This window comes from Haliotis cracherodii, unplaced genomic scaffold, assembly GCF_022045235.1.
Source record: "Haliotis cracherodii isolate W230 unplaced genomic scaffold, xgHalCrac1.p SCAF_4, whole genome shotgun sequence".
NCBI classification, from domain to species: domain Eukaryota; kingdom Metazoa; phylum Mollusca; class Gastropoda; order Lepetellida; family Haliotidae; genus Haliotis; species Haliotis cracherodii.
Genome location: NW_027266297.1, coordinates 7730693 through 7743032, shown reverse-complemented (window position 1 = coordinate 7743032; position 12340 = coordinate 7730693).

The following is a 12340-nucleotide window of genomic DNA, read 5'->3' as shown; positions in this document are numbered from 1 at the left end:
ATCTTCAAGTTACATACCATACAGTGATATCTTCAAGTTACATACCATACAGTGTCATCTTCAAGTTACATATCATACAGTGCCATCTTCACGTTACATACCATACAGTGCCATCTTCAAGTCACATACCATACAGTGCCATCTTCATGTTACATTTAATGCAGTGTCGTCTGCAAGTTACATACCATACAGTGTCATCTACAAGTTACAGACCATACAGTGTCATCTTCACGTTACATACCATACAGTGCCATCTTCAAGTCACATACCATACAGTGCCATCTTCATGTTACATTCAATGCAGTGTCGTCTGCAAGTTACATACCATACAGTGTCATCTACAAGTTACAGACCATACAGTTTCATCTACAAGTTACAGACCATACGGTGTCATCTGCAAGTTACAAGCCATCCAGCGCCATCTTCAACCCGCCAAACAGTGCCAATGAAGTGCTAACTTTCTGATGATTTGCGTCATTAGATGCTGTTTGTCGTGACATTACAGATCTGCACTAAACGTGCATTTGTTGCATAATTCCACCACATTAACCCCGTATTCTTCAAAGCAACACCAAAAGACAATTGCTGTGTCGGAGATTCCAACTGACGTAGACGGAGAGAAAGAGCATGTTTGAAGCTATATGGGTAACGCTTTCATTGCCCCAATGAGGGATAAAAACCAATGAAGAGATTTCACAAAGTAGATAATAATCCTAAGAACTACCACGTGCAGTGTCACATCTTCTTTGACCGACAGAAGCGGAAACGACGGTCTATCAATTGCATGGCTTCAATACCTCAACACGATCGCGATCGAGTTGCTGTCAAACTGGCGTGGTAAAAGTAGCCATAATTGATTTATTTTGAAACAATAGCTCGTATTTTAGCAATTCCACCGAGTAGACAAAGTGATTAAGACGCAGATAGGTAGCTTAAGGTGGTGGATTCTCCACAGAGAAGTCGTTCATCATTCCCATGAAACCTGCTGCGTCTGCAAACAGGATGGTGAAAGAAGCTGTCCCGATAGGCCTGATATGTATCAAATTCCACAAACATTTAGGAGCCAAGTATCACTGTCTACACGCGGTCTGGCCAAGGAAAGTACAAAAGGCAGTATGTAAATTTCCGTCGTCATTAGCAATCACAACACTCCAACCATATGCAAATTGCAAGTTTCGGATACCTGCGGTTTCAGGTAACTTGATACTGCATCGTACTGATAATCTCTTTGATATTCTGGTAACGACATCTGATGTCAAGCTGTGGGATATCCATATATTTCCAAGATAATGTCAACCGTGGAGTTGCTGATGTTGATGGCACACATGGAAGATGAAGGACAACAAAGGACAATCAGCCTCCCATACACATGGAGATGAGACGAATGCTTCTGAAGAGGTTTAATGCGAGGACCCCACCATCGCTAGGAAATGAAACCATACAAGAGACCTCGCTATATTCGGTGCAGATATAAACACGTTAGCAATATAATTACTACAGTGTGTAGGAGAGAGATAAGCATCTGTATCATAACAAGTATTTAGTTGTCTTAGACGTTAACATTAGCTTTGCTGTTTGCAGAGATTTATTTTATATCGAAAACCTATGTTGACTTGGCTGTTTGTTTGTTTGTTTGTTGTTTAACACCGCACGCAGCAATATTCCAGCTCGATCGTCTGGTCCAGATTCGACTATGTACAAACCGCCGTCATAGTTTTAGTTATGGTGTATTTAGTTGCTGAAAACGGTGTCATATTTGGTTAGCAGAAAAATATTGTGCGAGGCGTGGCACGGTGTCATATTAGGTTAGCAGAAAAATATTGGGCGAGGCGCGTTCTGCTAACCTAATATGACACCGTACACGGCAACTAAGGACATCATAAAAAAATGTCTTTGCGCATCACAATCAATGATACTAAAACACAAAACAGTGTCAAATAAGGATTTTCTCTACAAGAATTTCCATGTGAAATACGTGAGATGGGTGTTGGAAAATCCAAAATGGCTGTTACTGACGGTATACCGTCTCATATTAGGTGAGTAACAAACAACTTGGATTTTTACTGACGGTATACGGGCTCACGGGGTTAGTAGTTCTGCTCTCTGATTGGTCAATCTCACTTTGAGGCATGATAGAACTGTAATATCGTAGTGCGATTGCTAAAAAAAACTAACATTCAGGAACCGCGAAAAAAAACTTTCAACTTGTTTCGGGTCAGTTTATGCCAGGTTTACTTTGGGTGTCTGTTCGTACATCCGAAAGGCGACTATGCTCGCCGTAAAAGGCGACTATGCTCGCCGTAAAAGGCGACTAACGGGATCGGGTGGTCAGGCTCGCTGATTTGGTTGGCGCATGTCATCGTAACCCAATTGCGTGGATCGATGCTCAGGATGCCAATCACTGGATTGTCTGGTCTTGATTATTTACAGACCGCCGTCATATAGCTGGAATATTGCTGAGTGCGGCGTTAAACAACAAACAAACAAAACCTACAAATGTCGTCTCCTTCTGGTTTCCTGATAGTTTTCTTTAACGTTTCTAATGTTACCAAATCATTTTGAACCTTGTCACAGCAAAATACAGTCTTATATTTCTTGTCGCCCATGTCCGTTTCAATTATTTTGTCCATGCAGGGAGAAAAAACTCCGTTCGTTCGTCATAGCCCGTTTCCCAGAAGAAAGTCCGTTCCAATAATTATACCCTCAACACTCATGTATTCTACATACTGACTGGACAACACCTCGGCCGCCATGATGCCCCTGGTTACGCCGGGCCATTTATATCTAATAGTATGAAGTTGTACTCAATTTGCTGGCTCTTTTGATCAGAGTAGCAGTGATTTGTCCACGGCCTCTAGTCCAATACCACAGGCTTGTCAGTGGCGAAGTGAAGTTACAGAGGACTAAGTGGTCATCATGGCATCAATTGTAGCCGGCTACACGAGTAGATGGTAGTTGGGACTAATGTCTGCTTCTGATGTCTGAGTAATTGCGCTATTTACGGAGTCAGCGTAAATGTAAAGATCATGTTATTTACTGTAATTATCCATAGATACGTTAACAGCTAACGTCTTCCTCTCACGACGTTCCATTGTAATCGACGATGAGAGGACATGAACGTTGGTGGGGATAAGCGAACCCAGTTTGAAAGATATGTCGACACTACATGTTATTTTGATATCAAGTATGTACGGCTCTCCTCTCCACCTACTATCATGTCAGTTGAAAAAGTCAATTGTCATTTCTTATTAGATCAGTGTTTCTACAGATTAAACATACAGCAAAGAGGGGTTCGGTGATCCTGGCGCATTCAGGCTGGTTAGACTCATCATAAGCTCAGGGCCCTTGCTCCCTGTAAACGCAGCCCAGACAGCATATGGGACTCCTTCCAGAAAACGCAAACCCCTCAGAACCTTTCGGAAAATATGAAGACTACCCAACAATGCAGCATTCTAGATAAACCAGATTGTCAGAGGGGCTGCATTTCTTTGCAGCTAACCCGGGCACTCTCCCAATTCCAGTAAACATATTTTGTGTACCAAACCTAAGGCACCGAGAACAATGGGGCGTCGGACAACTTGGTACTTGGGATGCAAGCATGATATTTTGAAAGCGAGGTCTGCATATTTGCCATGTTATTCCTGAATCTTGTCAATCACAAGGGACAGGATATTCAGTGATATCAATAATTTCATTGGATTTATCAAAAACGACAAGATCAGGATTGTTAGCATGGTTAGGTCTGAAGCTGTATACGGGCCATATTCCAAAGACTTTTGTAGTTATCATTTTCGATGACGCCCTCTACATATGCTGGGTCGTACCATGGATTGACCTCTGTGTCATAACCATGAACATGCTGAAGACCGTAATAAAATGATCGAGCTATTCCATCATGTCGCTTTAAATACTGTGTTTGTGCAAAAGCTGGGCATCAACTGACAATGTGTTGGGCAGTCTCATAATATCCATTGCATTTTTTACATTTCATTTTTACATGTTGATGCAAAATCACACATTGACGAGTGGGAAGTGACTGGTCCTGAGCAGCAAACAGAAAGCCTTCTGTTTCACTTTTCAGGCCAGCCGACCTCATCCAACCTAGGACTCTGCAGGGTTGCTGATCTTCTCAACACACCGTATATAAACTCGATGCAGTAGTCGTTCAGATAGCCACTCCTTGAAAACCTGGGCCTGGGCCGATTTGATATGAAAATTCGCTTGGTTGATACTCATCGACACTGACATTGAAATTATGCCCCACACCCTTAGCTCGTTTACGAAAACTGTGGAATGTCATGTTTTCATCATGAGCATTCTGGAGTTTGTCCCTAACCTGCATCCCTAAGTACGAACTGGCCTGACCTTCCACGAGATGATCAATAACCCCTCCACTCAAGGTAAACCGACTGATCCTCCCACTTTTGCCTTGCCACGTTTCAGATGAAGAACGTTGCATTTGTCGAGTCCAAAGGACATGCCGATATCATTAGAAAAGGACTCGACAATGAAAATCTGATTTTTTAGTGGGGATCCTCCATTGGCAATAAGTTCAAGGTCATCCATGTGAAGGAGTTGTGTAAGGGTGTTGGGGATCTGTGCTGAACCGGGACGATAAGCAAAATGCTTAAAGGATATAGTGACAAACAGAAAAGCAGAGGACTAACAGACTCGCTCTGAAACAAATTCGCTTCTAATAGAAATGGGTTCCGAAGTCACCACCTGCCCTTACGAATACGTCTCAAGTTGAGTTGACCAGCAATTCATTACCTACTTGAGTAAAACAAGAAGGCGCTCGGAGAGGTCAATACATTCCAATGACTTCAAATTCCGTTCGTAAGATACAGAATCATAAGCTTTTCTGTAGTTATTCAACACATTGAGAGTTTACGTTGGTAAGTTTTAGCCACTTCAAGAATCATTTTCTGAACCAGCAATTGATCCTTTCAACCCCGACATCCCTTTATGGCTCCTTTCTGCGCCATGTAGATAATTTCACTGGAAGCGCAGTACGCTGACGCGAGTTCTGTAAGACACCCTGTAAATAGTTTGTACTGTGTGTTCAAACATGTAATAGGGCGGAAGTTTTTAGGGTCAGTCAAACCACCTTTCGTTGGGAGAAGTATTGTTCGCCCTTTGCACAACCAGTGTGGAACATCCCCTGTATCCACAAGAGAATTAAAACAGTGAAGTAATGGTGTTTGACACTCGCCACAAACACATGGAAGGGAAAGTCATGCAGATGTGATCTTGGGAAATGAGACCACCCTGAGTAAATGTCACCTTTGAAGCAGGATGGGTAGTATTTAGCATGACGAAGACCTGTGACCTGTCACAGTGAGTCTATTCGCCGACATCTACACAGTCTGAAGTCATGTTTACCACTTCCTTAAGTTAAGGCATTATCCACCCAAAGTTTATCGCTATGGCTGTCACTGCGCACAAACAGAATTCAATGTGATCAGTAATAGCAATGAAAATTGTCTTCCATCATTCCTAGAAGGATAAATATTTTAAGGATGGCGTCATTTTCGGCTTTTCTGCAATTTGAAAGGCAGGACAAGGTATAAATGAGATGTTATTAAGCAACAATATTATCATTTCTATCAGTTTATATAGAAAATGAACAACCTAGACAGTGTTAAATCAACTACCGTCAACTCGTACACTTTTGGTTTGATAAATATCTCAGCATATGTTCATCACACAAAGGTCATACCTTGATGCAAATCCTAAAAATAGCTAAAATTGACACAAAAGTACGTACAACTAAATAATCATGTCCTTTTCAGGTTCAAAAGTACCTCGTTTTCGACTCGTCGCTAAAGCTCCAGATGAAATCAAAAGTAAAGATACAAATATCAAACTCTTTTTGTTGCATATAAATACTGTTACGATTGTGATCCGGAAGCCCTTCGGTGCATGATATAAGATCGATCTATTATCGAGAAGGGCTAAAAACCTCCCAAAAAACCATGCTTCATGTGCTCGCGTGAAAGTTTTTACTGTCCAGCGAGAAAATGGTAGCTGCTACCTACCAACTTCCGATATGGCATGGACAGCACTTACCCCCTGTGAATTTATTTAATTGTCCTTGACCTACAACTTCGACTGGCACCAAGTCGGATCATCACACGTCCAGCTGGGTCTGGTTCCACAAAAGGGATTTTAGCGCAGCGAGCATGACAGCGACGTTTGTCGTTTCGTGGAACCAGGTCCTTTGACCAGTAACACAAAGCGATCTCAGCACTAAGACGGTCGTGAGTGCAGCAGTATGGAATTTGTATGGAACAGTGGTAGTGCTAATTGAAATCGTTCGCTCGAACCAGGTCTTGGGCCCAGTTGCAGAAAGCGATCTCAGCACAAAGAAGATTGTATCTCCCATCCATTAACGATGACTCGGGACAGTAAGGCGTCCGGAACACCCGGTACCGTTCTTGAAAACCACACATACACTGTAGTGCTGGTGGGGAGCTACGTGTTTACATCAGTGACAATAGCCATGACCATGTACGTTGTTCTATTATGTACTAAAGTACATCGGCCATTTGTCAGAGATGAGATGAATTGAAATGGGGCCTAACGTTCAAGATTATTTCACTCATATAGCGTTCGTACGCAGCAGTCCGAACTTATGTCAGTTTTACAGTACAAGCCAATGCATCACTTTAACGCCACACTTAGCAATATTCCAGCTATATGATGGCGGTCTGTAAATAATCCATCTGCACCAGTCATTCATGTGACTGACTTCATGAGCATCGATCTACGTAGTTAGGATACGATGACATGCAGCGAACCTGACCACCCGATCCCGTTAGTCGCGTTTTACGGCATGCAGAGGTTGCCAAAGGCCTATTCTAACCCCGGATCGTCACGGGTGCAAAAAAACAAGTAAATTACACAAACAATACACTTGAAAGGTAACATATAATGATTTCCAGTGACATTTGGAGTTTATTTACACAATACTACGAAAAAGTAATTGACAGGTAAATACTGGCAAACCAACAAACCCCCCTTCTCCATTGTGTACATGCTATACACTTCCAAATGTTGTCAGTCATGAAAATATTACATTAACAACGTTACAAGGCCAATATATACGTAACACTCACCCACAAGCCTGACACGGACCAAGGAGGAAGCGAGGAATGTCACGTGGTCTTGACGCCGAAACTGAATTAACACACATCTGTGACGTCATTATCTCCATTCCTTTAAAAGTAATGAAGCTGAGGCCCATTTACGAGGATATTCCCCTACTCAGAACACATCCTTACTTTTCCTCTTCAATGAAACATTGTCTTGTGGAAAATATTTGAAAAATAAACCAGAACTCATTCTAGGCTGTATTTATTCTGTTTGAGTCGCCGTTGCGTGATGCCGTTGCGTGAGGACTATGTCTTCGTGCACCAAGCTCCGTCGCGAGTTGATACTTGCTCTTAGTAATTTCGTTGGATCCTAAACTAGCATTGTATCAATCGCTTGCAAGTTATAAATACATACTGACGGGGATTACTGGAAATATAAAGGCCTGACAAGCACATATATGTTTACCTGATTTTTTTCTCTTCAAAGGTTTATCTGATTTGTTTAAATATGAACTTTGTTAAATTAACCGGCTGTAATACAACATCATTTATATATTTTTACTTTGTTTTTAAGAATATTTTTTAAGAAATTGAGAGTTACTCGGACAGTCACCTCTTCACATACAGGATACCTCGTCTCTCAACCCTGCCTCGCGCAGTGTTTTCGCGAACATCGATTTTTTATCGGTGTATTAATATATTGTTCTTTACACCAAATGGAATCTGTCTCTTGCACTGACATGTTATATTATATTGGTATAACGCGGCCAGGGGTTCGAACCACGGAACTTCCGCTCTCTGTCCAGACGCTCCTCCCACTGCACCATGGACGCCGTCCTACTGTCCAGCGAAATTAGGGGTTAAGCCACGGATGCCGAGTGATGCTTCGACCAAGACATCGCTCCATTAACGATTCAATTACAAAGACAACCCTGTTATTTATACCGTATGTCTACTGACTTGACATGACTTGTCTGGCAATGCATTATTACACAATGACCCCTAGTAACCACACGAGGCGAGACAATGGGGATGTCCGCCTGTGACAGCCAATTGAATAAATCAAGATGCATTGCTGGGTTTCGAAGACTCTCTGTAGTGGTTGTACCGTCATTATATTTTTACCGTCTTCATAATCAGCATAACAGCTGCATAGTTGTCAGACCACGTTAATCCTATTCCTCCTTCCATTCCTCTTAATGCTTTGATAACAGCGACCGCCTCAGGAATAGGAGTTGTACACATGACTTCGCTGTTAAAAAAGTGCAAATTTTAAATGATGACATCAAGGAATCAATTTGCAAAAACAAATGTATTGATATTGTTATTGTTGCTGTGGATGTTGCTGCTACTACTACTGCTGCTACTACTACTACTACTACTAATAATAATAATAATAATAATGTTAATAATAATAATAAAGATCAAATCTAGAGTTCAGAGCTGTACGCTCGCAATAAAGTTACAGCCACAAATATTTATGCTGTACCCGTCCTTTCGTATTCTTTTGGTGTAGTTAATTGGGCGAAACAAGAAATTCAGGGTATTGACACCCTCACACGAAGAACCATGTCAGACAATAGATCCCGTCACCCTCGCTCTTCCCTCAAAGTCTTATATTTACCAATCATTATGGGATGGCGTGGTTTGATTAACGTTGGGGCTCTTCATGATAGAATTGTTTTGTGCACTTTTGCACACATTTATTTGTCTGATGATCCTCTTGTGGAGCATTTCAAGACTCATGATGAAAACAAGGCATTCCACAGTTTACCTAAACGAGACAAGGGTGTGGGACATAATCTCAATGTCAGTGTTGATTTTGTTGATGGTTCTGTACGGCTGGTCGGTACGGAAATGATTGTCGACCATGCGAAGTGCCGTATCAGATCGGACCAGATTCCGTTTTTCAAGGAGAGGCTATCTGAGCAACCACTGCATAGAGTCTATGTACAGTGTGTTGAGAAGGTCAGCAACCCTGCAGAGTCCTTCGCTTGGGTGAGGTCTGGCCTGAAAAGTGAAACAGAAGTCTTTCTTTTTGCTGCTCAGGACCAGTCACTTCCAACTCGTCAATGTGTAATTTTGCATCAAAATGTGAATTTGAAAAGTACCAATTTGTCCGACTCCCCATTGTTCTCCGGGCCTTTTCAAACAAATGTGACTGATAAGATTCAGGAAATGCATGGCAAATATGCGGACCTCGCTTTCGAAATGTCACGCTTGCATCCCAAGTACCAAGTTGTCCTACTCCCCATTGTTCTTGGTGCCTTAGGTTTGGTACCTCCCAATCTGTTGACTGACATTGGAAGAGTACCCGGGTTTGCTACCAGGAATACAGCCCTTCTGACAATCTGGGTAATGCAGAAGGCTGCAGTGTTAGGGAGTCTTCACATTCTCCGGAGTTCTGGATGGGTTTGACTTGGCAGCGCTTCCTGAGTAAAATCCCATTTGCTGTCTGGGCTGCGTGTAGAGGGGACAATGGTTGTTGTAGAGGGGGCCAGGATCACCCGAACTCTCTGTGCTGCATGTTTTATATTAATCTGTAAAAAGCAACAATAATCCAAACGATCGAGGGTAGATTGTCAGCTGTATAAACTCTGCATATAATAATTGCATTAACTAGTCTAAGATGTAGGTGTACATGAGTTTAAAGTCAAGGCCTGGGTTGGTATTCCCACTCGTATGTCACATAAAAACGATCCAGTCATCATAAAATGGAGATGACTTTGTGATAAAACCAGGCCAGATAGCAATGATGAGAAACAGATGGTGATGGTGATGACGATGACGTTGTTGTTGGTGACGATGATGATGATTATTGTCATGATGATGATGATGATGATGATGATCCAATTACAGTTCTTTGACATACATAATGGGTGACCCACGAATGCCAGGTTTCCAAACAGCTAGTCTGTATGCAAAACACGGTATACAATTTGAAAAGGAAACCGGTCAACTATATCCACACGCCTAAATGGGACGTGCGTTTTTTTATGAACACTCTTTATCAAAGGAACCATATAATTACAGGTTGTTGTACAGTCACATCGCTATCGATTTAATCGAGGCAGTAGTAATTACTGAGATAATGTCGTGCTGAGGATCTGCAACAAAGGCATGCAAGCACAACAACCTTCAAACACATAACTGTATTCTCCACACTCAATGCATCATTTCACGTAGTTTTTAGACGCAAGTCATTTTCCACATCAACATCTACACTGCAATTGGTATGCTCAGTAAACTGCATCAATAATGGCGACATTTAAATACAATCGCCGTCACACTTCACTGAGATAAACAAGTCATTTACACACATCAAGCTGTTCACTTGCGAGTGCCTGCTTGCTGTCACTGACAGGATGGTTCTACATAGTGGCTTAAATGCCAGCTTGATGCATCAGGAGACGTGCCTTGCCAATTATCGGCATTTATGCAGTTAATGATTGGTGAAAAGATCTAACAATAGGGTCGTATAGAGCTCTCACACAACCCTGGCTCTACACACTATGACAGGCATTGATCATTGGCTCTTTAACAGCGTATTAAGTGCACACATTACTCCCGGTGAAAACACGCACGTCCGCCAAGAATGTCACTGTGGAAACCAAAATAATTTTAACATGTTTTCGTGACAAGATGCTTTCGAATAGCTTTAAATTGAATTGCAATGCCAGCGGGATGCTTGGGTTAATACCCTACGCGCCCCAACCACCAATATTCCAGTTGTACACTTCGATTTGTAACTGTTCAACTCAAGCAGATAAACCAGTGGTTGATACCAGGAACACCTATTCACGCCCTCACACAGGATCACACATTATGACCATCCGATCGGCTCTTTCCGGGGCCCACTTGCACAAAGCGATCTTAGCGCTAAGATGATCATAACACCCATACTTTAACATAGGCTTATGATAGTCTTAGCGCTAAAATCGCTTTGTGCAAGTGGGCCCAGGAGAGATTTTGATTTAATCTGCTTTGAGCATTATTTCAGTTCTATCACGGCGTTCAAGCTTGATGTGGACGAAAAGCCCGAAGTGATGCAAGTCTCTGATATTTACCACTTTGACGAACCTACATGTATACTGCTGACAATAGTGCTGATATAGTGCTGACAATCCAAGAAACACATCAGGGCGAATCGTGATGGAACCAACGATCTTATGTTTCTGGAACGCCAAAGGGATGGAACTCGAAACAGAGAATTGCGGTGCCATAAACGTCAAGGCCACCGCTTCCCCCTCGAACCATAAAAATATCCATGAGCTGAGTGATATTAATATTGTGTTGTTGTTTTTAAAATCACATAATGTTTCACGCATAATGCTTTGTTGACTACAGTCTGGAATCATAATTTCCATACAAAGGAATTAACTATTTTGATTAATATTTCAGAATGTATTTTTCGACCAAAATGCATGTCTCGCTTCTTAACTAAGCAATTCATGCAACACGAGATAGTGAAGTTTACTGTTGATAAATAAACAATCCGTTCAACAGGGTATTTTTTCTTGTTGTGCTGTCGAACACGGAATAGTTTTGGTGTGAAGAGAAAATCAATTCGTTAAACACGAGATAGATAGATATATTTTTCGGAAACAAACAATCCGTCGAACACGGGATAAATAACTGTTACTGTCTTATTGGGTGTTATATTTGATTCAACACTCAGCCAGGAAACGCACGTAAATACCATCTGTCAACGTGCATATTTTCACATCAGGAATATAAATCTAATAAGGAAGTACACCAAGAGACCACCATCATCACACAGGCAACTGCTATATCTCGATTACCACAAGGCCTATTAGGTGTAGACATTTGATCAATTTGTCTGTCATGTCATTACTCAAAGAGCAGTAGTTTACTGGATATTAGAGCTATACAAATATATATATATAGTTTTAGTTATAGCTATTTTGCGAAACAAACAGTTCGCTTAGAGCAGGAAAAGTTACTTTTTGAGAAACAATTAGTTCGTCTAGAGTAAACACGTAATAAGTTTACGATATATATTATTTAGGATTTAAGAACATATCTAATCTTGTAATTTTCCACTTAAAAAATTCTGCATACAGCGTTTAGCATTCATTATCTAATAACAAAACTTCCGTTGTGTTCATTGTTAAACCTGCATTTTGATTAGTGGAATTCGTCACCTGTTATTGCATTCATTTCCCAATGAATGTAAAACATTAAGCCACGGCGAACGAAGCGGACTACTTTCATTACTACGGAAA